Source organism: Saccostrea cucullata, unplaced genomic scaffold (assembly GCF_032062105.1).
Source record: "Saccostrea cucullata isolate Sc308-1 unplaced genomic scaffold, CSIRO_AGI_Scuc_v1 ctg6981, whole genome shotgun sequence".
In the NCBI taxonomy this organism is placed as follows: domain Eukaryota; kingdom Metazoa; phylum Mollusca; class Bivalvia; order Ostreida; family Ostreidae; genus Saccostrea; species Saccostrea cuccullata.
Window position 1 is genome coordinate 1 of NW_026928123.1, and position 22683 is coordinate 22683.

Below are 22683 nucleotides of genomic sequence, written 5' to 3' on the forward strand. Positions count from 1 at the left end.
TTATAGAACAATTGTGTCCCGACACATACCTGAATAAACTGGATTTTTGGATGTCAAATAATCATATCAAATGAGTTTTTCTCAGTTACACATAGGTCGAAAAAACGTCGTTTTCGAGGTTGCGCCGCTTGGACATACCATTGCTTACGAAAACATTACTAATTAATTAAAAAATAAAATTATTGATTTGTGGTTTATTCTATGGATAGAAAAGATGATGCTTACTAGATATTTCAAAATTCATTGATGTACCTTGAGCGGTTTTAATTTTATGGCGCTAGTCCACGAACTTTTTGATAACCCCTCGTATTCATTAAAAACATTTTGCAAATGCATACACTTGTATTCCTCTGTACAGATTAGAAATGAGAATTCTTGTCCTTTTTGTCTGTTTTTCAATTGACCAAGTGAATTATTGATTCATTAAATATCTTTTTATAATGATACAAAATAGACAGCTTTTCACCTGCTATTGTTGTTTTTGTCGTTGTGCTTGTTGTTGCTGCTGTAGTACTTGTTGTCTTTATTGTTGTGTCTAAATGTAAAATTAAGAAATACACAACAATGTTAAAAAGTTCTCTAAGAAATGAACTTAGTTGGTAAAGTGATCAAATCCTTGAAGCCCGAATGGCTTCTCAGTAGATTTGATCATGTACCTACTAACTCCATTTCCCATTGAACTTTTTACATGTTGTTTATTGCCAATATTTACATTTGAACGAAATATTCCGATTAAAGTTGTATATATTAAACGAACGGGCTCCCGTATTGCTATGTTGTGACTCGCAATGATCTAGAGGTATTTGGCACAGGCACTTGTTTCAGAAATAAACTTTTAACAGGTCGAGTCCACTAGATTTTCTGACGTCAGAATAAATTTGCATGTAAATTAGCTATCTGTTTACTTTACCCACTGATGAATGAGTCCCTATGCATTGTGGGCTGCTACAAGTACTCAGCTATGTTGAAAATAAAGGCCAACTTGAATTGTCCCTGGAAACTTATTTTCAATTCTTTTTTGAGATTTATGGAAGAAATATATAAAATGATGTATAATGTTTCATTTCTATGCCCACATTTACAAAATTTGCTTTATGAAGCCTTATATGTCAACTTATACTACATCGACCTAAACTATTGTTCAAAGAAACGTACTTGAAGGTGCTATCGTGTCGATAAAGCATTGCGTTTTTTTCACGTGATATACGTGTACATAGTTTTAAACAGCAGTGCAAGGTGCGCTTTTATTATTTAACCCCTAAATATTATCAAAAAGATTTTAATGTACATGCAAACATCAAAGCGTTTGCACATTATTCGAACTTTTGAAGCAACAAAACAGCTCCAATATTAAATGTGAGCATGGAGCAGTGTCTTGGGAATGTAATCTGTCAATTTCGGACTTAAAAAGTGACAAAGAAGCTCTACGGTTTTTCCGGTGACGAAGTGAGCATTATGCAGAAACCGATGAAAACCATGTGTCGCCATTGAATCGTAAACACGTTGTAGAGTGTGATGCTTTCGGACTCATTCACTTGATTGGCGAACGGGTGTGACGAAGATATCGTCACGTGTTGAAAATTGCCTTCCATATAAGGTAGTGGTCTCGACCTGTTTAACCCATAGTATAATAATAACACAAGGTATCTAACTCCGAATTGCATCCAGTACCCCTTCCTCAGAAACGCACCCATTTACACTTTCAGATAAAAAGCACTGGCAAACTTTTTATTACCATTGTCTATGTGCTAATCTCGGGCAAAATGCAAAATTAGATAAATCAGTGAGTTAAAAAATTCCATTCCAGATTTGAACTATAACATTGAATAAATAAAATTTGATTACGTCTCATTTTTCATAAAAACACTACGACATTTTTTCGATGTAATTTTAGATTGAAATTTTAAGCCAATCAAAATCTTCGTGCGGGATTAACACATACCGTTTCGTGGTTGAGTTCCACTTTCCACTCAGCGCGCAGAGTTTTGACGCTGTCTTCGGAGATAAATGAAAACAAAGACATGCATGCCGTATATGGTTGTGTAGATAAATTATCGTAAAAGGTAATAAAAAGTTTGCCAGTGCATTTCGTCTGAAAGTGTAAATGAGTGTGTTTAATTTATTATTAATATTTTTATAAATAGAAATTTTTAAACAGACTTTGGAAGCTGCGACTTGAGATATTTATTTCAGGCGTTCTCCAAGCTCTCACAAATATATTTACACTGTACCTCGTAAAATATTGTGTCTATGCGTTTAAAAATTATAACCGAAAGGTAAGAGGGTTAAAGTCTAAGTTTGAAGATTTTTCGAAAAAAAGTATTTTTAAGAAATGTTTTATTCTCTAAATTTTAAGCTTAGATCTCGACTCTTAAGTAGGAAAAGAATGACAAATTCTTTATAATTTTACGGTAACTTTCAAAGAGCATTCTGTGGATACCATCTTGTAAACATTTGCTTGCATAATGTTAAAATTGTATTAATTTGTTTTGAATAAAAAACTTATTCAAAGTATATACCATTTTAATTTTCAAAATGTCATTTACTTTGTACATACCGATAGAATTGATCAAATACCTCGTGCTAGTCCACAAATACATCTATGAGAATTATGTATATAATCAAAGTGACATTGAGCAATCAGTCCTTGAGGGCAAAGACAATGACTATGTTCTGTGCAAACTGAAATTAGAAAAAACTAATTTTGTATAAGCATAAAGCAAACAAGACATTCATGGGCCTAACATGTCACCTAAGTATCATGTAAAAAAAATTCCAACAATTGCATTTGGCTTGTATATTTAACCAGGGGTCATGAAATTTACAATTTTGAAAGAGACACCATTGTTAATTTTAATCATGCAAGTAGCATGCTTCGTTTGATTACAATATACTCAGAAGTGGAGAAGGAGAAAGAAAAAAATGCACATCGACTAATCAGTATTAACCAGCAAGTATCCCCACCTCACAGGAGCCCCTGGCCCTGGCCAATACATTTCACAATTTTGGAAATGACACTCATCATCATCATAACTGCTTCGTTAATAACAAGGAGTAGATTTTTTTTTTTAAAAATAATTCATTTTCAGTATATAATCATAAGATCCATTCTCCCCTGGTAACCTTGACCCAGTGGTCTTGAGATTCACAATTCTACAAGAATGATCATTGTTCATCATAACTATGTACATGTTTAGTATGTTTAAAATACCAATGAACAGAGAAGATTTTCAAAGAATTCATGCATTTTCAATACTCGATCATATGATTAGAGTCCCATCTTTAGGGTCTTCCACACCCTAAGGCTTTTGAGGTATAAAAAAGTATTAACTTCCGGTTTTGAATAGTTTATGTACTGACGATTTGCCTGGCACCGCTGGAAAGAGAGTCTTAGAAACGCTTTAGAGGGAAAGGTTTTGTCAGGGAAAAGTGCATTGAACTGAGAGCAACACCCTTATCATAAACTATGAACACATATGGCATGATTACGGAGAAAGAAAAATGACCAATTTTTTAAATAAAAGAACAACAGACTTTTAAGGCACTGGTATAATGAGAAAAGTTTAAAGTTATTTATTTAACCCAATGCCATATCGCTACGTCAACAAAATCTTTGTTGAATGTTGATATTTTTGCACATTTAAAATTTGTGAGTTTCAGTAATACATATCTCATTCTGTGTTTATAAATACTTGAAAAAAATGTGCAATTCTAGTTTTGCTCATTTAGATCTTTCCAGCGCAGTTGCCATAGAGATACTACAGTATAATGTCTTTTGTTGGATAAAAATAATATCCAACTACAATCCATGGGAGATTTCTTTTATCTAATGCTTAATACTTCACAGCCAATGTTTAACACTGTTTTTATATAGGACTCAACTTTATTTTACTTCAGCACGCTAACGCAAAAACCAATGTGAGGTCACAACTGCACTTAATTGCTTGTTGGATATAAAAATAATTTATAGAACTGAACAACTGTTTGAATCCTTCCAGACGATTGGGAAAAGACGGGAATTCTTTTTTACCAAAATGCATTTTAACTACACCTACAGATCACCTAACACGAGAACCTTTGACCAGATAAGATTTCAAAATTTTGAAAGCGAATTCCTTAATGTTTATTATAATTATGTAATCGGCTTATTACCCATACCAGGAGCAGCAACGTTATGCATTTTCACACACCGTTTGTTAAGAATACACCCCCTTCCATATCAGAAGGACTCCTGAATCCTTTTTGGTAGAGGCAAACTTGCCTGATATAATCATGCTCTTATTTGGATAAATAACCAGGGGCAGAGAAGACAATCAAGAAAAAAAATTACATGTTCACTTTATCATCATTTAAGCCCGCCAACGCTTTAACTGGTCTACGGGCCATGATTTTCACAATTTTGAAAAAAGGCTTTTTTAACTTGATTAGATTTAATCTTGATTTATAAATCATGTAAAAAGAGAAACAAACTTAATTTATTCTTTAGATATTCATTTTTATATTGTAAATGGTCTCTAAAAATGATGTCTAAATGTTTACCTGTACAATCACATGTTGTTGAGTATCTGTCGATTTTGCAGTAAGGGTGTTTATCAGAGGGACATATGTGTCCACTGCAGTCAGCATGATAATGACAGGCTGTTGTTGATAGCTGAGTCACGGTCGGTGGAGGGACGGATGTGGTTGTTGTAACTACTTGTACGAATAAAAAGAGAATTAATGAATAGTGTTAATATAAATATTTCTTTTAAAACTATCCAGGTTTTTTAAATGAAAAATTAATTAGATTTTTAATTGGTGTTGGTTCATGTGGATACTCGAAGTCAATGTTGGTAGAAAAAAATAGGAATATTACTGTGCTTAGTATAATCTGTCTTTATTGTTTATGTATTCAAATACATGATTTATGATAGATATTTTGCAATTGTATCTGATAGGTGTTGTCTTCAATCAATCTAAGATTTTTCGGGTAGTTTTCAGTTGTGAAATTTTACACCAGAAAATGGGAAACATTTAATTATTAAAGCTTGTTACAACCTTATATTTTTCCCATTCAAAAAATTATAAGTTATAGATACTGATATTTCAGTGAGAGTCCATAAACAACAAATTCGGGACCCTAGCGTAAGAGTGAGCACTTTGCTATCTGTGGGAAAGGCAATTTTAAATTATTTCCATTTTATAAAATGCAAAATGACTGTGAAATATCCAGAGTAGCAAAGGAGGACTACTTTATTAAACTATTTAACCCAAAACTTAACAGAAAATAATTACTTCAGTTTTAACTTTAGTTATTTTCTACTAGTTGATTGTAACGGTGCGAATTATAATGCTACTTTTTTAACGTTATCATGACGTCACAATGGACAATAATTGACGTCGTGCTAATGAACGTTACTAAGCAATTTTATGTTCAACTTTTAACTGTCTGATGAAGAGCTATTAGACAGAAAGCGCTAACAGTAAAAATGATTTTCGAGTCTTGTGATTCTTGACTTTTTTCATTGGATATATTTTACTGTACTAAACACTGGATTTTTCTTAAATTATATATATATATATATATATATATATATATATATATATATATATATATATATATATATATATACCCTCGTGTGCCCATATTTCGACGGTCTTTCAATGTGTTGCAATATTTTATTTTACGTAAACAATAATCCGCTAAAATAAATTGAGCGGTAAAAACATCATTCAAATTGTATTCTTTCCTGTGTAAAGATTTAACCAATTTGTTTGATCTACTTCTATTGGTGAAGAATTCAAAAGTGACATATAAACAATGGGCGCCGCCATTACCGGGTCCTAATTTCGACGGTTACGTCATCGATCGATATGCAAGCAATCAGGAAGGCCATGCAAAACAAATTTTTAGTGGAAATGAAATTACATTTTATTTTTCGTTAAATAAGGTAAAATAATAGTAACAATTGTAAATATAATGTTTGATTTCATAATCATTTTTACTCCTCAATGCAGTGAGGGCAGAGGAATTTGTCATGTAAGCGGACAACCCGTGTACTGCAACAGTACCGCAGGTGTGTCCAGTGCTTACATGGCATCCCATTCCTCATGCCATCACATTGAGCCCATTTGGTGAATATTAAAATATCACTTTTTCGGATCTCTTCTGGTGTAAACTTTTTGCACACACAACAAAGGTCCTTCTCCAGTACAACCTCCTCCTCATCCTCCTCCTCAGTGTCACTGTCTTCCACAACTGGCAATCTAGTTTTCTTCTGCTTTCTGGAACCTGATCCACTTGCGGCTGCCCCTTGATCTTCATCTGATGCCTTTCTCTTACCTTTTCCCTTACCATTTTGTTCCTCTTCATGTTGCTTCATCTGATCTATTATGATATCTGTTATGCAGTGTCCAGAGATTATCTTACTCATGGTTTTCCTCTCTTTCTTTTCAGAGACCCCCTCTCTCTTTGCATCCCTACATGCTCTTACTTTAGCTTCAAAGAATGTTCTGTCTTCATTCTTTTGTTCCTTTTCTCTACTTTTTTCTATGGCTGCCTCATCTTTTGAGCTGTCAGATATCTCGTTTTCCATGATAAATATCTCTGCTGGTTTAAGACTGTCTGGTGGAATTACAGCTCGCGAACATGGGTAGATGCCAGTTTTTCTAAATGCAGCTATCAAGTTTTCTGCGGACATGGCCTTGCTGTACACCTTGCAAACTAAATGACAAATATTATATCTTGTTACTACGGAGTGTGATTCTCTAGTAAACTTATGACATTCTGAATTGTACATCTTCTGCATAGGTCCATAACAGCCTACATCCAGGGGTTGTAGAATGTGACTGGTATGGGCAGGAAGAATAAACAATATAATATTCCTGTCTCTTGCCCACTGCACAAGTCCTACAGAAGTGTGAGATTTATGCCCGTCCATCAACAAAAGGACCTTCTGACCATCCTTGATAGGGACATGCTTCAAAAAATGATCTTCTAGGAACTCACAGAAAAGCTCTGAATTGGACCATCCTGTCTCTGAGACTCTTCCTACTGCGCCTGGTGTTGCACCTTCCATTAACTCAGGCATCATTCTCTTTCCCGCAAATATGAAAAAAGGAGGAATTGCTGTGCCACTAGCACTTCCACAACCAATCACTGTGGTGGTACTAGATTTACCTGCAGTGACAGCTTGAGGTGGAAACTGGTTACCACAAACAACAAAAGGAGGAGTGTGGTTCTGGGTAAATCCTTTTTCATCCACATTGTAAATTAGGTAGGGGTTCTTGTCAAAACCATTCTCTCTGATGACCTGTTCCAGTTCTTTGAAATATCTATCAATAACAGGAACTGATGCACACTTTGCCCTGACAATTTCCAGACTCCGAGGCTTAAGGACTTTAAGTTCAGGCCACCTGCTCACGAATCCCCGAAACCACTTAAGAGAGAATGGGTGCTGCCTATCTCTAATACCATTTTGGACTGCATAGTCTGAAGCTAGGTCTACAACCTCTTGGCGAGTATATCCATAGCCATATTCTGCCATGATCTTTAAATGTTCAACAATATTAGATTCCTGGATTGTATCTAATAAAGGGCTCCTTCCACTCTTAACTGTTTCAGGATCAACATTGCCTAACACACGATCTCTGAGGGTTGTGATGGGCACATTGTACTGCCTTGCTGCTCCCATAACGGATTTTTTGTCAGTTTTTATCGACATATATGCATTTGTAAGGGAAGTTGGTGAATACAATCTGTATTTAGATGACTTTTTTATAGGATTAGCCTACAAATAAAGTAAAACAATACACTTAGCCATTGAGTTTTTCATTCAAAATTCGAATCATTGTTTTTTTCTTTTAATAAAAAAAATAGGTCTGATAAACTCAAAATAAAATTGGTTTGGCCTTGTTTTCCTTAAATGCAGTGGTATAAATTTCATTACTGAATTGTCAGTCTATGCAGACGACATTTTGTCAAGTTATGTGCAGCAAGCTTATACCAGTAACCAGATTTCATATTTGCATCAAAAAAGTGTTATTACGTAAGGCAGACATTTTTTCGCCTTCAACTATGTGAAATAAATGCTTACCTGTTTGAAATGCATTTTTCAAAGATGATGCAGGTAAAACGATCGTAAGTCTTTACCGGTACTATGTTTACACACACCAGCCCGATCTCGCGAGAACGAACGAGATATAAATAAAAATACGAAAACCATCGAAATTCGGACCCTGTCGATTTTAGGACCTTCGACCATATATATATATATATATATATATATATATATATATATATATATATATATATATATATATATATATATATATATATATATATATTACAGAAAGGATGTTGGTGGTTGGGTTAAAAAATTTCCTAACCACCAACACCCTTTATGTAATACAAATGTATATATATAAATAAATGATTCTTTAGCTTCAATTTCGGTTTACAGTATTAAAAAGGCGCCCATGGGCCTTATAGATCACCTGAGCATTATGCAACAACTTTCCAGTTATTGAATTTGATTCATGTTTTAAGCCAGATGCTATGGAATTCACAATTTTGAAAGAGGCACAATTGTTCATCATAACAATACACTTAGCAGTTGCTTAGCTTGGTTACTTAATACCCATAGGCAGGGTAGGGGAACAAAAAATGCATTTCAACTAATCAGTAATATTCAGCAATAATCAGTAGTGCCCTTACCACACATGAACCCCTGACCCTTAGGCCTAAATCCACAAACTACACAATTTTTGAAAAGGCATCCTTCCTTTTTAAAAATATTTTATTAATATCAAGGAGCAGATTTCAAACAATTCATTCTTTTTCAGCATACAAGTACAGCCCCCACCCTCTATGGTACCCCTGACCCTAAAGCCTTGAAAATCACAATTCTGCAAGATTAGGCCCCTTGCTCATCATGACTATATAGGTAGTTCATCTGCTTCATACCCAGAGACAGAGAAGAAAATTTTCAAAGATTTAATGCATTTTCACTATATAATCTATAGAGCCCCGCCCTAACACCTGACCCTGGGGTCATAAAAATCACAACTGTGGTAGAGGCACTCTTGCTCATCATAACTATGCACTTAGTTAGTTTATTTAATACCAAAGAGCAGAGAAGAAGATTTTCAAAGAATTCATGTATTTTCACTATATAATCAACAGAGCTCCTCCCTAACACCAGAACCCCCGACCCTGGGGCCATAAAATTCATAATTTTGGTAGAGGCACTATTGCTCATCATAACTATGTACTTAGTTAGTTTATTTAATACCCAGGAGCAGAGAAGAAGATTTTCAAAGAATTCATGTATTTTCACTATAAAATCAATAGAGCCCCGCCCTCAACACCTGAACCCCTGACCCTGGGGCCATAAAATTCATAATTTTTGTAGAGGCACTCTTGTTCATTATAACTATGTACTTAGTTGGTTTATTTAATACCCAGGAGCAAAGAAGAAGACTTTCAAAGAAATAATGCATTTTCACTATTTACTTATTTAGCCCCGCCCTAGCACTAGAACCCCTGGCCCTAGGGCCATGAATTTCACAATTTTGGTAGAGGACTCAATGCTGATTACAATCATGCAAACAGTTTGACTGCTTGATGTCCAGGAGTAAAGAAGAAGATTTTTAAAGATTGCATTAATTTTAGTGGTTTTGGCCCCACCCTCAGGCCCGGGGGGGGGGGGGGGGCAGGGATCATGAAATTCACAATTTTTGTTCCCTTTCACCCAGAGATGCTTTGTGCCAAATTTGGTTGAAATTGGTTCAGTGGTTGCAGAGAAGAAGCTGAAAATGTTCAAATGTTAACGCACGACGGACGACGCACGACGCAAGACAACGGACGAAAACGGATAGCAATAGGTCACCTGAGTTACCTGAAAATAAACAAATTTACAACTTGAGATGCAGGATACTTCTGCCTTCCTTGGTTATCTAACGGAAAAGGAAGTCCCAGGGTTAGACTAAAATACCGAAAGTTGATTGAACGGGGAAATACTAATGACCCAGTAACCCCAAATATGGGCCTCTCTAATAACGCGATTTAATTTTCAGCAATTATATCGAATTATTAAAGAAAAACACACATATATAAATTACTTAAAGTTAAATGGCGAATAATGGCCATGACAGCACTACAATTTTTTTTATAAGCAATTACAATCGTAACCAAGGTTACCGACCCAAATACACTGGGCGATTTTGGCAACCCAAATGGCAAATACATGTAAATTAAAATCCACAAGAAATGGGCAAGTATAGAAATGAATATGAAATAGGCAAATATACAAATGAATCTGTTAAACAATTTTCTGGCAAATAATACATTGCAAAGGTTTCATCCAGTCTGACACAAATAATCAAATTGAAATTTCACACAATAATTATGTACAGTTGTAGCGAGCACTGGGAACAGATGCTCACTAAATATAACCCTATTCAAATTCAGCTAAATATTGCGCCAAATGGACACTATGTGTCCAACGCCACAATGGCGGTAGCTGAACGCTTATGACTGAAATGCCCCCACCCCATCCCCCACCCCTTTCTTAAGAAAGGCAAAGCACATAAAGTAAACATTGCATACCAAGAAAAATGAGTATAAAACAATCACATAAGCTACATCAGTGTCTACTTGAGTGTGATTTACATTATATAGTCAGTTAAATATAGTGCCATGACCATTTTAAGCAGGAAAAACGCCCTCCCCTGACATTATAAAATTGTGCAAAGCTTTCCTCAAAGTTTCAACAAATATCTTATTGCCTTACTCTGACAAATGCACCCCATCCTCTTTAAGCATGATAGTATGATCAACCGAAGTGAACTCTGGGTAACGAATATATCCCCCTTGATGTGTCAGAAGTTTCGTTGCAACAAAGCTGTTGACTCGAACCCTTGCTTTATTAAGAGCATGGTTGTCCCTAGCATTACGCCAAACCAATCTAGGTAATATCTGAGACCAAATAATTTTGGTGTTTGGTAACAGAACCGAAATTGAATCTGGAGAATCATTTATGCTATAACGCAAAACACATGATGGACTTTGAACAATGTTGTTGCCACCACAATGTAGGACCAGATATTGTGATTTGATTTTAGGGAGGAGATGTCGCCATCTCATGCCGCCTTTTTCCTGCCACCAGATATTAGCCTTCAATGTGGATAACCCAAGATTTGACCCCCATTTTGTCTAGCATAACCAAAAGCATTATTATTGACGATCCAATAATCCATATTCTTACACCTTCTGAAATATATGTAAACAAAAATGAATATATTTGAAATAACATTTCCAGACTGGTATTAGAAAACCTATCAAGCTATTCTGCTTGAGGTGCTAGATATCTCTTGTAAGCTTTTGATCCCCAACGACTCAATTCTTGAATTTGATCATCTGACATGCCATTAATAGAAGCTGTTGTGGCACCACCTATCCTGAAGAAAGGTGACTTGTACTTATCATTGTCTATCCCAATGCATGACAAAGACTTTTTTCAAAATTGCATTGATTTGATAACGTGTTAATGGTGACTTGTCGAAGTGACAGAAAAAAGAACCTTTAGTCACGGGACGTTTAACTGAATATTGTTTTAGTAGCTTGACTTGACATATCTTTCCCTCAACTGCAGGTAGAACCAAAACAACCCCTTTTCCAAACTGGTCAATTTTAGAATGAGACAAATAAATTTTTACATCTGAGAGAATGTCCCGAGAGAATTGGATGCTTGCAGCATCCAAGGCATGAGAACTACTGCTTTTCTTACTATCTAACACCAACTCACCAACCCTAAATAGGCCAGAAATGAGCATGACAAAAATGCTAAAAACAATGTATTTTCATAGGATGATTTACAAATAATTGGGAGTACACTTAATATACTCAAAATCTTATGCGTGAAAAGAAGAAAACACTTGCTGTGGCCGTCAACTCGACATTCAGATATATCGACGACGTATTGTCGATTAATAATGGTAATTTCCATTCCTACGTCGATACGATATATCCTGGTGAGCTTGAAATAAAAGATACCACAGAGTCCGACACTTCTGTTTCATCCTTGGATATTTTACTTGAAAAAGACACTAATGGTAATCTAACAACCAAACTAAATGATAAACGTGATGACTTTAACTTTTCTATCGTCAGCTTCCCTTTCTTATGCAGCAATATACCTTCATCACCTGCATACGGAGTATATATATCTCAGTTGATTCGATACGCAAGAGCATGGTCTACGTATGAACAATTTCTTAAACGAGGTAAATTATTGACAAGCAAGTTGATGAAACAAGAATATCAGCGGTTTCGTTTTAAGTCATCATTTCGTAAGTTCTTTGGTCGATACAATGACCTTGTCAGCAAATACAATTTATCATTGAGTCTAATGCTGACTGACGTTTTTATACCAATTGTTTGTCCATTATTTATACACTGAATTGACGACGGATTTTTTCCGTTATTTCCTGATCGTGACAAGGAACACAGGGCGGGTGTGACCGGTCGGCATGGGATGCTCACTCCTTTATGGCACCTGATCCCACCTCTGATGTTTCGGGGGTCTGTGTTTGCTCTGCTCTTATTTTGTATTGTTTTATGGACTTTGAGATTGAATATTGTTCGTTATCTCCATATCCTTTCCCCAACAATTCTGGTGTAATTGGCAATCTAGCATCTACTGAACTTTGCAGTCTTGACATGCCCACCATCATCTTTTTGATAACAAAGTTTTGGGTGGGGTCTCTGTTATCAAGTTTACATTTAAAGCTTATACCTGACAGATAGGTCCTTACAGTAGCAGATGATAGACCCTTTAATGAACAACTAGCTACAAATTCTATAATCTGTTTTTCATTAGGAGGCCAAATAGGATGCAAACCCAAGATAACATGAAACGATCAATTTCAACTAAACCTGTCTGATAAGCAAGTCTTGTATTTGTTGAAATTGAAATCTGAACTAATCTGTCAACTTCAGTCTGGAGATGACGGTTCGAAAGGACTCTGGAATTGATATTGGCTCCAAGTGACCGAAAACGCTGAAACTGACAACGAGAAAGAGCATCAGCAACTTCATTATGAACACTTCATATATGACAAGCCTTGAAGTGTACTGTAAACCAACTTTTATTCGCGTGCGAGAAATTTTCGCGAAGTTCGCGAGAGCCTCGTCAACGCGAATATTACTCGCCGCGAACCGGTCCTTTAAGTGTATATGTCTATTAATAACGGATCCAAAAAAGGCTTGATCGCGAAAATTAATCGTCGCGAATTAGTTTATCCTTGTTAAATCGCGAAAAAAGTTGCCGCGAATAAAAGTTGATTTACAGTATATTGTTCAACATGAAATGAAGTATCAAGGGACGAATTAAGCTCATAACACGCTTAGACCTAGAAGAATTTTTGTTCAAAATTGTTTCTAAGGCCTCGTTGTCCACATGGAAAACTATTTTTCTGCTGAGTAACTGACTTCCCCAAGCATGAATTGCCAAAACAATTTGCCACTTGAAAAACAACTAATGATTCCTAAAGAAAGTACCACAACCTAATTCTGAATTCCCTGCACTGTCAGTAAATAATTGGAGTTGATCATCATCTACCCAGTCAATTGGTGGAAAGTAACAGCAGCCATTGAACAAATCTAAAATAGTAAGCCACACACCCAAGTCCTCCTTAACTGCCAAAAAAACCCTGATAAAGTGATGTGGTTTACAAACTCCTTGCATGATGTCATAAATACGCCTAGTGAAAGCCCGGCCTGACGGAATGGCACACAAACAAAAGTTCAACAAACCTGCAAGAGCCTGAAATTCCTTTAGAGTAGCCTTCTTTCTTGACATAAAACTGTTGATCAAATCCTTTAAACTATTTTAATTATCAACTGGGACTCTTATCTTCATTTCAACTGAATCAAACTCAAAACCCAAAAAGGTCTGGGAAGTTGAAGGCCACACTGTTTTATCATCAGCTAAGGGGACACTTAATTGCTCGCAAAGCCCCACAAACAATGACATAAGTTCATCACATGTATTGCTACCTTCCCTACCAGCAAACAAATATTCATCTAAGTAATGCACCATAGATTTCTGTCCTGACTGTTGCTCCAATATCCATTCCAAACATGATGAAAATTCCTCAAAAAGACTAAAAGACACTGAACATCCTATAGGCAGGCATTTGTCAAAGAAAAACATATCATTTATTTTAAAACCTAAAAGCTCAAACTGTGACGGGTAAACAGGAAGCCATTAAAGAAATCTAAAAAAAAAAGTAAGCCACACTTCCAAGTCCTCCTTAACCACCACAGAAACCCTAATAAAGTGATGTGGTTTACAGACCCCTTGCATGATGTCATAAATTATGCCTAGTGGATGCCCGGCCTATCAGAGTGACACACAAACAAAAATTCAACAAACCTTCAAGAGCCTTAAATTCCTTTAGAGTAGCCTTCTTTCTTGACATAAAATGTTGATCAAATCCTTTAAACTATTCTACATCTCAACTGGGATTCTTAACATCATTTCAACCGAATATAACTCAAAACCCAAAAATGTCAGGGGAGTGGAAGGCCACACTGTTTTATCATCGGCTATTGAGGGGACACCTAACTGCTCGCATAGCCCCACAAAGAATGACATGAGTTCGTCACATGTATTCCTACCTGCCCTACCAGGAAACAAAAAATCATTACAAAGTAATGTACAACAGGTTTCTGTCCAGACTGTTGCTTCAATATCCATTCCAAATATGACGAAAATTCTTCAACAAGAGGCCCAGGGGCCACAGCACTCACCTGAGCACATCAGCTAGGAAAAAACACATATCAGATCAGAACTGAGAGTTAATTTAAGTTGGGGGGGGGGGGGTTGGGGGGTTGAATTTTAACCCCCAAGGGGATCATAATTTGAACGAACTAGAATCTACATTACCTGAGGATGATTCCATACAAATATTACTAATCCTGGCTTTGAAGTACTTGAAAAGAAGATTTAAAAAGGTTTCCCTATATATATCTATGTAAAACTTTGGTCGGCCATTTTGGCCACACCCATACCCCGGGGTCATGACTTGAACGAACTTGAATCTACACTACCTGAGGATAATTTCACATGAGTTTCATCTTTCCTGTTTCAATGGTTTTTGAGAAGATTTTTTAAGATTTTTCCTATATATACCTATGTAAAACTTTGATTGGCCATTCTGGCCTCGCCCTACCCCCGGGGGTCATGACTTGAACAAACTTGAATCTACACTACCTGAGGATGATTCCACATGAGTTTCATCTTTCCTGGCCCAGTGGTTCTTGAGAAGAAGATTTTTCAAGATTTTTCCTATATATTCCTATGTAAAACTTTGATCGGCCATTTTGGCCCCGCCCTACCCCCGGGGGTCATGACTTGAACAAACTTGAATCTACTCTACCTGAGGATGATTCCACATGAGTTTCATTTTTCCTGGCCCAGTGGTTCTTGAGAAGAAGATTTTTCCTATATATTCCTATGTAAAACTTTGATCGGCCATTTTGGCCCCGCCCTACCCCCGGGGGTCATGACTTGAACAAACTTGAATCAACACTACCTGAGGATGATTCCACATGAGTTTCATCTTTCCTGGCCCAGTGGTTCTTGAGAAGAAGATTTTTCAAGAATTTTCCTATATATTCCTATGTAAAACTTTGATCGGCCATTTTGGCCCCGCCCTACCCCCCGGGATCATGACTTGAACAAACTTGAATCTACACTACCTGAGGATGATTCCACATGAGTTTCATCTTTCCTGGCCCAGTGGTTCTTGAGAGGAAGATTTTTCAAGATTTTTCCTATATATTCCTATGTAAAACTTTGATCGGCCATTTTGGTCCCGCCCTACCCCCGGGGGTCATGACTTGAACAAACTTGAATCTACTCTACCTGAGGATGATTCCACATGAGTTTCATCTTTCCTGGCCCAGTGGTTCTTGAGGAGAAGATTTTTTAAAAATGCCAATAATTTTTCTCTAAATCATGATTATCTCCCCTTGGAAAAGGGCGTGGCCCTTCATTTGAACAAACTTGAATCCCCTTTACCCAAGGATACTTTGTGCCAAGTTTGGTTGAAATTGGCCCAGTGGTTCTTGAGAAGAAGATGAAAATGTGAAAAGTTTACGACGACGATGACAACAACAACGACGACAACGACTACAACGACAGACAACGGACAAATTTTGATCAGAAAAGCTCACTTGAGCCTTCGGCTCAGGTGAGCTAAAAAGACTACAAGACACCACAAAATATTTATTTTAAAACCTAAAAGTCAAATGAAACAAAAAATCATCTAAGTAATGTACAACAGGTTTCTGTCCAGACTTTTGCTTCGATATCCATTCCAAATATGATGAAAAATCCTCAAAAAGACTACAAGACACCACAAAATATTTACTTTAAAACCTAAAAGCTCAAAGATCTGCTGGGTGAACAGGAAGCAACCTAAATGCAGACTTGAGGTCCATTTTACCCATCAAGGCCCCCTTACCCAACAAACTTGGTAACCTTACAGCATCATCTAATGAGGAATAATTGACCGAGGAGAAAGATGGATCAATAAATGAATTAACACTTAAGGTTTCAGAATAAGATAAATGATGAATCAACCTAAAAATGAGCCATCCTTTTTCGGTACTAAACCTACAGGTGAAAGCCTAAGATTAGGAAAGGGTCTTAAATGGAATAGTTCTGCAACTCTTCCAGTATTAGTATCTTTAAACACTTTTTCCAGAATTTCATTATCTCTAGCTGACTTCAAATTAGAACAATTAGTAGCTACCCTTAGACCATTGTATTTTAGTTTGAAACCTTAAGAAAACCCCTTCAGCAAAATTTCTGAACTAATCCTATCATAATCAGAGATTTGTAAATAAGCTGCAAGAACTTCCACTTTAATTAGGGAAAAACCTAGGCCCTGCAGATTGTGATACACTAAGGGAATCGTGTTCAAGGCTGGGGTGGTCTTGCTGAAGGTACCTGGCTCCTGTATTGTAAAGGGTATCTTTGACCTGAAAAATTTATAGAAGCATATTAATTTTTAGCAGACGGGCCTGTACACATAACTGATGGATGCGGGCCGCTACAGCTCAAACATTTATGTAAATAATGGCATTGCTGTTATACACAATTCCCATAATTGTTATAGTCAAAGCATTTTAAAAAACGCCCCCTGCTGAAGGTTTTTGCACAGGACCAGTAAACGATGATACCAAGTACATTAGCCCAAGCTCCTGATCAACTATTCCCCATGAAGCACCTGAATTTTTTGCAATTCTCATTCTCATTATACCAGTGCATCTGCCCCTAGACGAGCAGCGTGGATGTACTTAAGCAAGCCAAAAAATTTTTGTAGGGTGTACTGTGGCATATATTGATGAGAAAATCAAAAATACATCAGTCTACTGCTGTACATTTGTAATTTTAACTGTAGCCCTTTTCAGTTCAATCATTATTTGAACATTCGAGACTGTAAGTGTTTGCTTACCATCCAACGGGACCGGATTGGATAGAAGCTGACCTAAATCAATGTACTCGCCCTTAACAAATTTTTGTTTGATCGATTCTGTAACATTTGCCCCTAAACTACCGTATATACATGTACTATCGATGTCGTCACCTGTTGTATAGGTATATATAGAGAAAAGTTTTTTTAGAACTCATTTATACAACTTCTCAAGCTTAAATTTAATCTGTTATAATTCTTCATTCCCCTTTCCCTCATTTTCGTGTCAGAGCGACTATTAAGGACAACTTAACCTGACATTTGTCTGTTTGTCTGTGTGTTTGTAATACCCTATTCTCAGCATCTTGAAAACTGTAAAAGATATGGATTTAATATTTTGATATTTATTATTTTAATATTTTATTTAATATTTTTATTACTAGGTATATATTTAAGCTATTGTAAAACGTTTGGTTTTTGCAGTTGTGTTAGAGAAACGTGGTTGTAGAAAGTCACTGGATGTTGGCTGAATGGTTGCTGAAAGACGACTGAAGGGTAATTGAAAGGTTGAAGGAATGGTCACTGAAAGTTGATTAAATAGCTACTGAAATGTACCTGCCATTCAGTGACTGAAATGTCACTGAAATGTTGCTGAAAGACATCGACTGAAAGGTCTTAGTTCTCCGTATGGAAAAAGTCGACCTTTTGTTCTTGCAGTTGGTAAAATATGTTTAGATACACAGTTATAGATCCCAAGTCGTGAATAAAAATAGATGTTTGAAAGTTATCAAACGTTCGTATTTATTACACTGATATGTACGAAAGCCTATTAGGATCAATCTAGAGAGAAAAAAAATGCAAGGCGTTATAACGCCTTTCCAAAAGAATAAAAACGCAAAATAAGGCGTTATAACGCCTTTTGAAAAGGCGTTATTACGTCTTTCCATTCCAAAAGGTGTTATTACGCCTTTTAAAAGGCGTTATTACGCCTTTCTATTCTAAAAGGCGTTATTACGCCTTCCAAAAGGCGTTATTACACCTTTATAAAACGCGTTATTACACCTTTCTAAAACGCGTTATTACGCCTTTCCAAAAGGTGTTATTACGCCTTTATAAAAAATGTTATTTTGCCTTTTAAAAAGGCATTATTACGCCTTTCCAAAAGGGTTATAACGCTTTTTGAAGAACCATTATTTTGCATTTAACAGGCCCGTGCTTTTAACACACACCCCCCCCCCCCCAACCACCGCCACCACCCCCACTCTACAGGCCAAAATCGTTGGGGGACTTCTCGGTAAAACTTTGTTTAAATGCAATAATTTGCCATAGTTTTACACACTGCAACAAAATGTTCAGGAACCAAGCACCCAATAGTTAATTATAATATCTAAACTGTAGCACTAAAGACTTTCCCCCAAAAGTGTGTATGTGAAGAGGGGGGAGGGGGTTACCCCATTCGCACTCGTACTACTGGCCTACTTGAAAAGGAAAATGGAAAGGCGTTATTTTATGTTAATAAATATATGAAAGATTTAATTAAAACCATCTTTATTTATGCAATTCTCTATATTCCTGCACATCTCACTGACAACTGTTTGCATTCGTATTAAGAGAAGACAACACTCTACTTGTGAAGATACGATATAGGCAGATGTATCTTGGAGCTTTGCTTGCCATGTATTAAAATTCATTTCATTTGAAGATATTTTTCTCTCTTCTTGGAAAAAGCAGGCAAACTATTTGCATAGGTATAAAGAGCAATTGAAATCAATGATCCTTGAAAGAGGTGTGTCTAGTATTTAAGGACTTAGTTGGTTCAACATTTAAAATATATGACGCATTTAAAAATCTTTTTTTCCTGGAAATCTAATTGTTATCTGTTTAAATCATTTTTTGAGAAATTAGTCCTATATCAAATTGTGAAATTCATGTCCCAAAGGTAAGATTTCTGCACACACCCCCACAACACCCCCCCCCCTCGGTTGGGCTAAATATGTGTAGTCATGTATTCAAAATTAAGACGTATTTGCGCCTTTTGGAAAGGCGTAATAACGTCTTTTATAAAGGCGTTATAACGCCTTTTTGAAAGGCGTTATAACGCCTTTTAAAAAGGCGTAATAACGCCTTTTAGAAAGGCGTTATGACGGCTTTTTTAAAAAGGCGTTTAAAAGGCCTTTTTTAAAAGGCGTAATAACGCCTTTTAAAAAGGCGTAATAACGCCTATACATGTACGAAAGGCATGATAACGCCTTTTAGAATGGAAAGGCGTAATAACGCCTTTTAAAAAGGCGTAATAACGCCTTTTGGAATGGAAAGGCGTAATAGCGCCTATTTTCGCGTTATTACGCCTTTTCGAAAGGCGTTATAACGCCTTTTAATTTTTTTTCTCTCTAGATTGATCTAGATTGGCTTTCGTAGATATGTATCTTCAAAAGGCTGAATAAAAAATGAAATATACTCATACATATAATGGAAAAAAAATGTTTATGTGATACCTACAACACGTTACAGTGTATATAATTATTACCTATATGTTTTACTTACTTATCGTTGGATTACATTGACAAGTCCTAAAGTTGTGGGAAAGGAGGTGCTGGTCACAGTGTGGTGTTGTTCCAGCTGGGCAGTGACAATCTCTATCTTCAACACACTCTGTAATACACTGTAGTTTATTTTTACTAAAAGTACATATCAGCTGAAAGTATATATGAATGATTACTTAGTTGATCATTTATGAGATGTGGATAGGAAAATCTTTTCCTATTAGCCGATACTCTTAATTTCCCCGGTCAATATATTTTCTCACCCTCATTTTTCTCTTTATAATTTCCCAAATTTTCACCTTTTCCTCTCCTTCTTCCATTCCTCCAATTTCTCTATCTACATTCTGCATCTCACACCCACCTTATTTCTCTCATACCTACTTTTCTTCATATCTCATTTACCTTACCAAATTTTTGATTTCAAAAAGGAAATCATGAATTTGATAAATAAAACATGTCAATCATTTTTTGTGTTATTAATATTGTAATGTTGTTTGTTTTTTTAATGATTATTCATGTGATTAGTACATGTATATGCATGTACTTGTTAAAGTTAATGAAATATTTAGAATTTGTATATGTTGAACTGAAAATTCAATGTGATATCAAATAATACTATTTTATTTATATAGAAATAATGTACATTATACATAACACGCACGTTAATCCAGTATACTGAATCTTACCCGTACAGTCACAGTGGGCTCCAAAAATTAAAAGAACATGATCGTGCTTGCAGTACGGAGTGGGTTTGTCAGTGGAACATTTGTGGCTGGTACAATCAGAATGGTGGATGCACTTCACGCGATCAGAAAAATGGGCAACTGAATAAAAATTAATCAGAAAATAAGTCAAGTGTGTCAAAATGTTAAAAGAGGATTTTAATACAAAATTAAAAGTATATCTGCATACATTTATTACTTCATTTCGTTATATTACATCAAAAATAACTCCTTTGAACGATTTTTTTTATGAGAGTTTAACTTTTGATCTGTCAAAATTTTCCCTTGGTTTCGCGGTCTCTTCAAGGAATTGGGTTTTAGAAATTCACTGCATATTTATATTGCTATTATAGCAATTATAATGACGTTACACGCGATGTCGGTGACATTTGACGTTACTTTTAACGTGACGCTTCTACAGTGTTACAGTGTTACTGGCTTGATTGGTACCCCATTGCTATATCAAATTTAAATGGGTAATAAAAATATAGAATTTACCTGAAAAATAACCTTATACACATTTATCTACAAAAAAGAAGCTTTCGTTTTGTATCTGATAAAGTTCGTTATTTTTCAAAGCCTTCTTTAGCACATTACTATAGCATTACGTTATGCAAAACTAAATACGCTTAAAGAACGTCCATCGGATAAAAATTTGAGGAAAAAAAATAGAATTAAACTTCACGAAAAACGACATGATCATTTTTGCACGTATAATTTTACACGCTGGACATTTTTGCTGAACTTGTAATCTATCCATTGGCTACAAAGCGTGCAGTCTGATATCAAAATTAATAAAATATTTCAAATATATAAGAAAGGCACATTTTTCAATACAATTAATTTCGATTTAAACTTTGTTGTAAAAGAGTAAGTTTATTGCTTAAATCCATATGCACGTTTTAAATTAATTTAGCGTTACAGATTTTTTTCTTCTGTAAAGCAATAAAGTCTTAAACAAAATTAAATGTTCTTGTTCTGTGAGGAAAATGAAATTTCTAGATTCATTTGAACATTCTACACAAGAAAAATGCGCGATCCCTGTTTAAAAATGTAAGATAAATATACCACTTATTTACGCTGTAAAAATCTATTTTTGTCCCATAAAATCTAGTTAAACTTTATTTTCTGACCGGAGTCGGGAAATTCTATTCATAACCTATCCATTCAAACTAAAATCACCAATATTGCGCGTGTTTTTTTTTTTTTAATCACCGACGGGTTTAATATGCCAGTCACTAAAGTTGTAAAAAGACACCAACACTGTGCGTAACGTCAATGAAATCGTTTCTAAAATAGTTTTTTTTTTTCAAGTTAACCAAAAAAAGAACGGGATATGAATCTTACTTGGATTTTGTGTCCGATCTATAATATAAAAATCATATGAAAAAAACATCCAAATGTAGAGACTGAATACTACCTTTTAATTGTGTTTAGAATACTAGGACAGTTGCAGGAGTAAAGTGTATTCCCAGAAAGGATGGTTGCGTAAATATCGATAGAGGATCAAGTACACACTGGAAGTTTATTAATTTAAAAATTTTGGAATATTTCATAATGAATATTACATGAATATTTTAGACCAGTGTTTCATAAAAATGCTTTAGTTTTCTCTTATTTAAAGGTACTGAAAAATTACGATTTCTGGAAATTTGATTGTTACATTTGAATACTGTACATGCTTACTCTTCCAAGGTTTTACATTTAAAGAAAAGATGAGAGAAAACAAAAAAACAATAAAAAGGTACTCCATTGTTTGAAATTTTATTGTGGCTTTGACACTAACTTTTGAAAATTCTTTAGTCGATACATTTTGCGTCGAGGTCAACGCAGCTGAAACAAAAGGAAACTAAACATATGCTAATACTTACATTAGATCGGATGTTATAATATATTGATTTCATTGGCTACATGTATTTAAAATCAGTTAAATACACATATGTATTTATATT

The 22683-nt window shown here is 35.5% G+C and overlaps 1 long non-coding RNA gene and 1 pseudogene across 2 annotated transcripts; both read right to left on the reverse strand.

The window, feature by feature from the left end:
- Positions 1-464: 464 nt before the first annotated feature.
- Positions 465-20835, reverse strand: LOC134276518 (uncharacterized). Of its 2 annotated transcripts, XR_009994060.1 has the most exons (5): positions 20696-20835; positions 20011-20118; positions 4540-4692; positions 2578-2682; positions 465-535 (listed from the first exon to the last, which is right to left on the reverse strand). It is a non-coding gene; the product is annotated as an uncharacterized LOC134276518 (long non-coding RNA). The 2 variants fall into 2 exon arrangements; XR_009994061.1 differs by lacking the exons at positions 20011-20118; positions 20696-20835 and adding an exon at positions 9879-9935.
- Positions 11325-13841, reverse strand: LOC134276517 (uncharacterized; annotated as a pseudogene).
- Positions 20836-22683: the final 1848 nt, after the last annotated feature.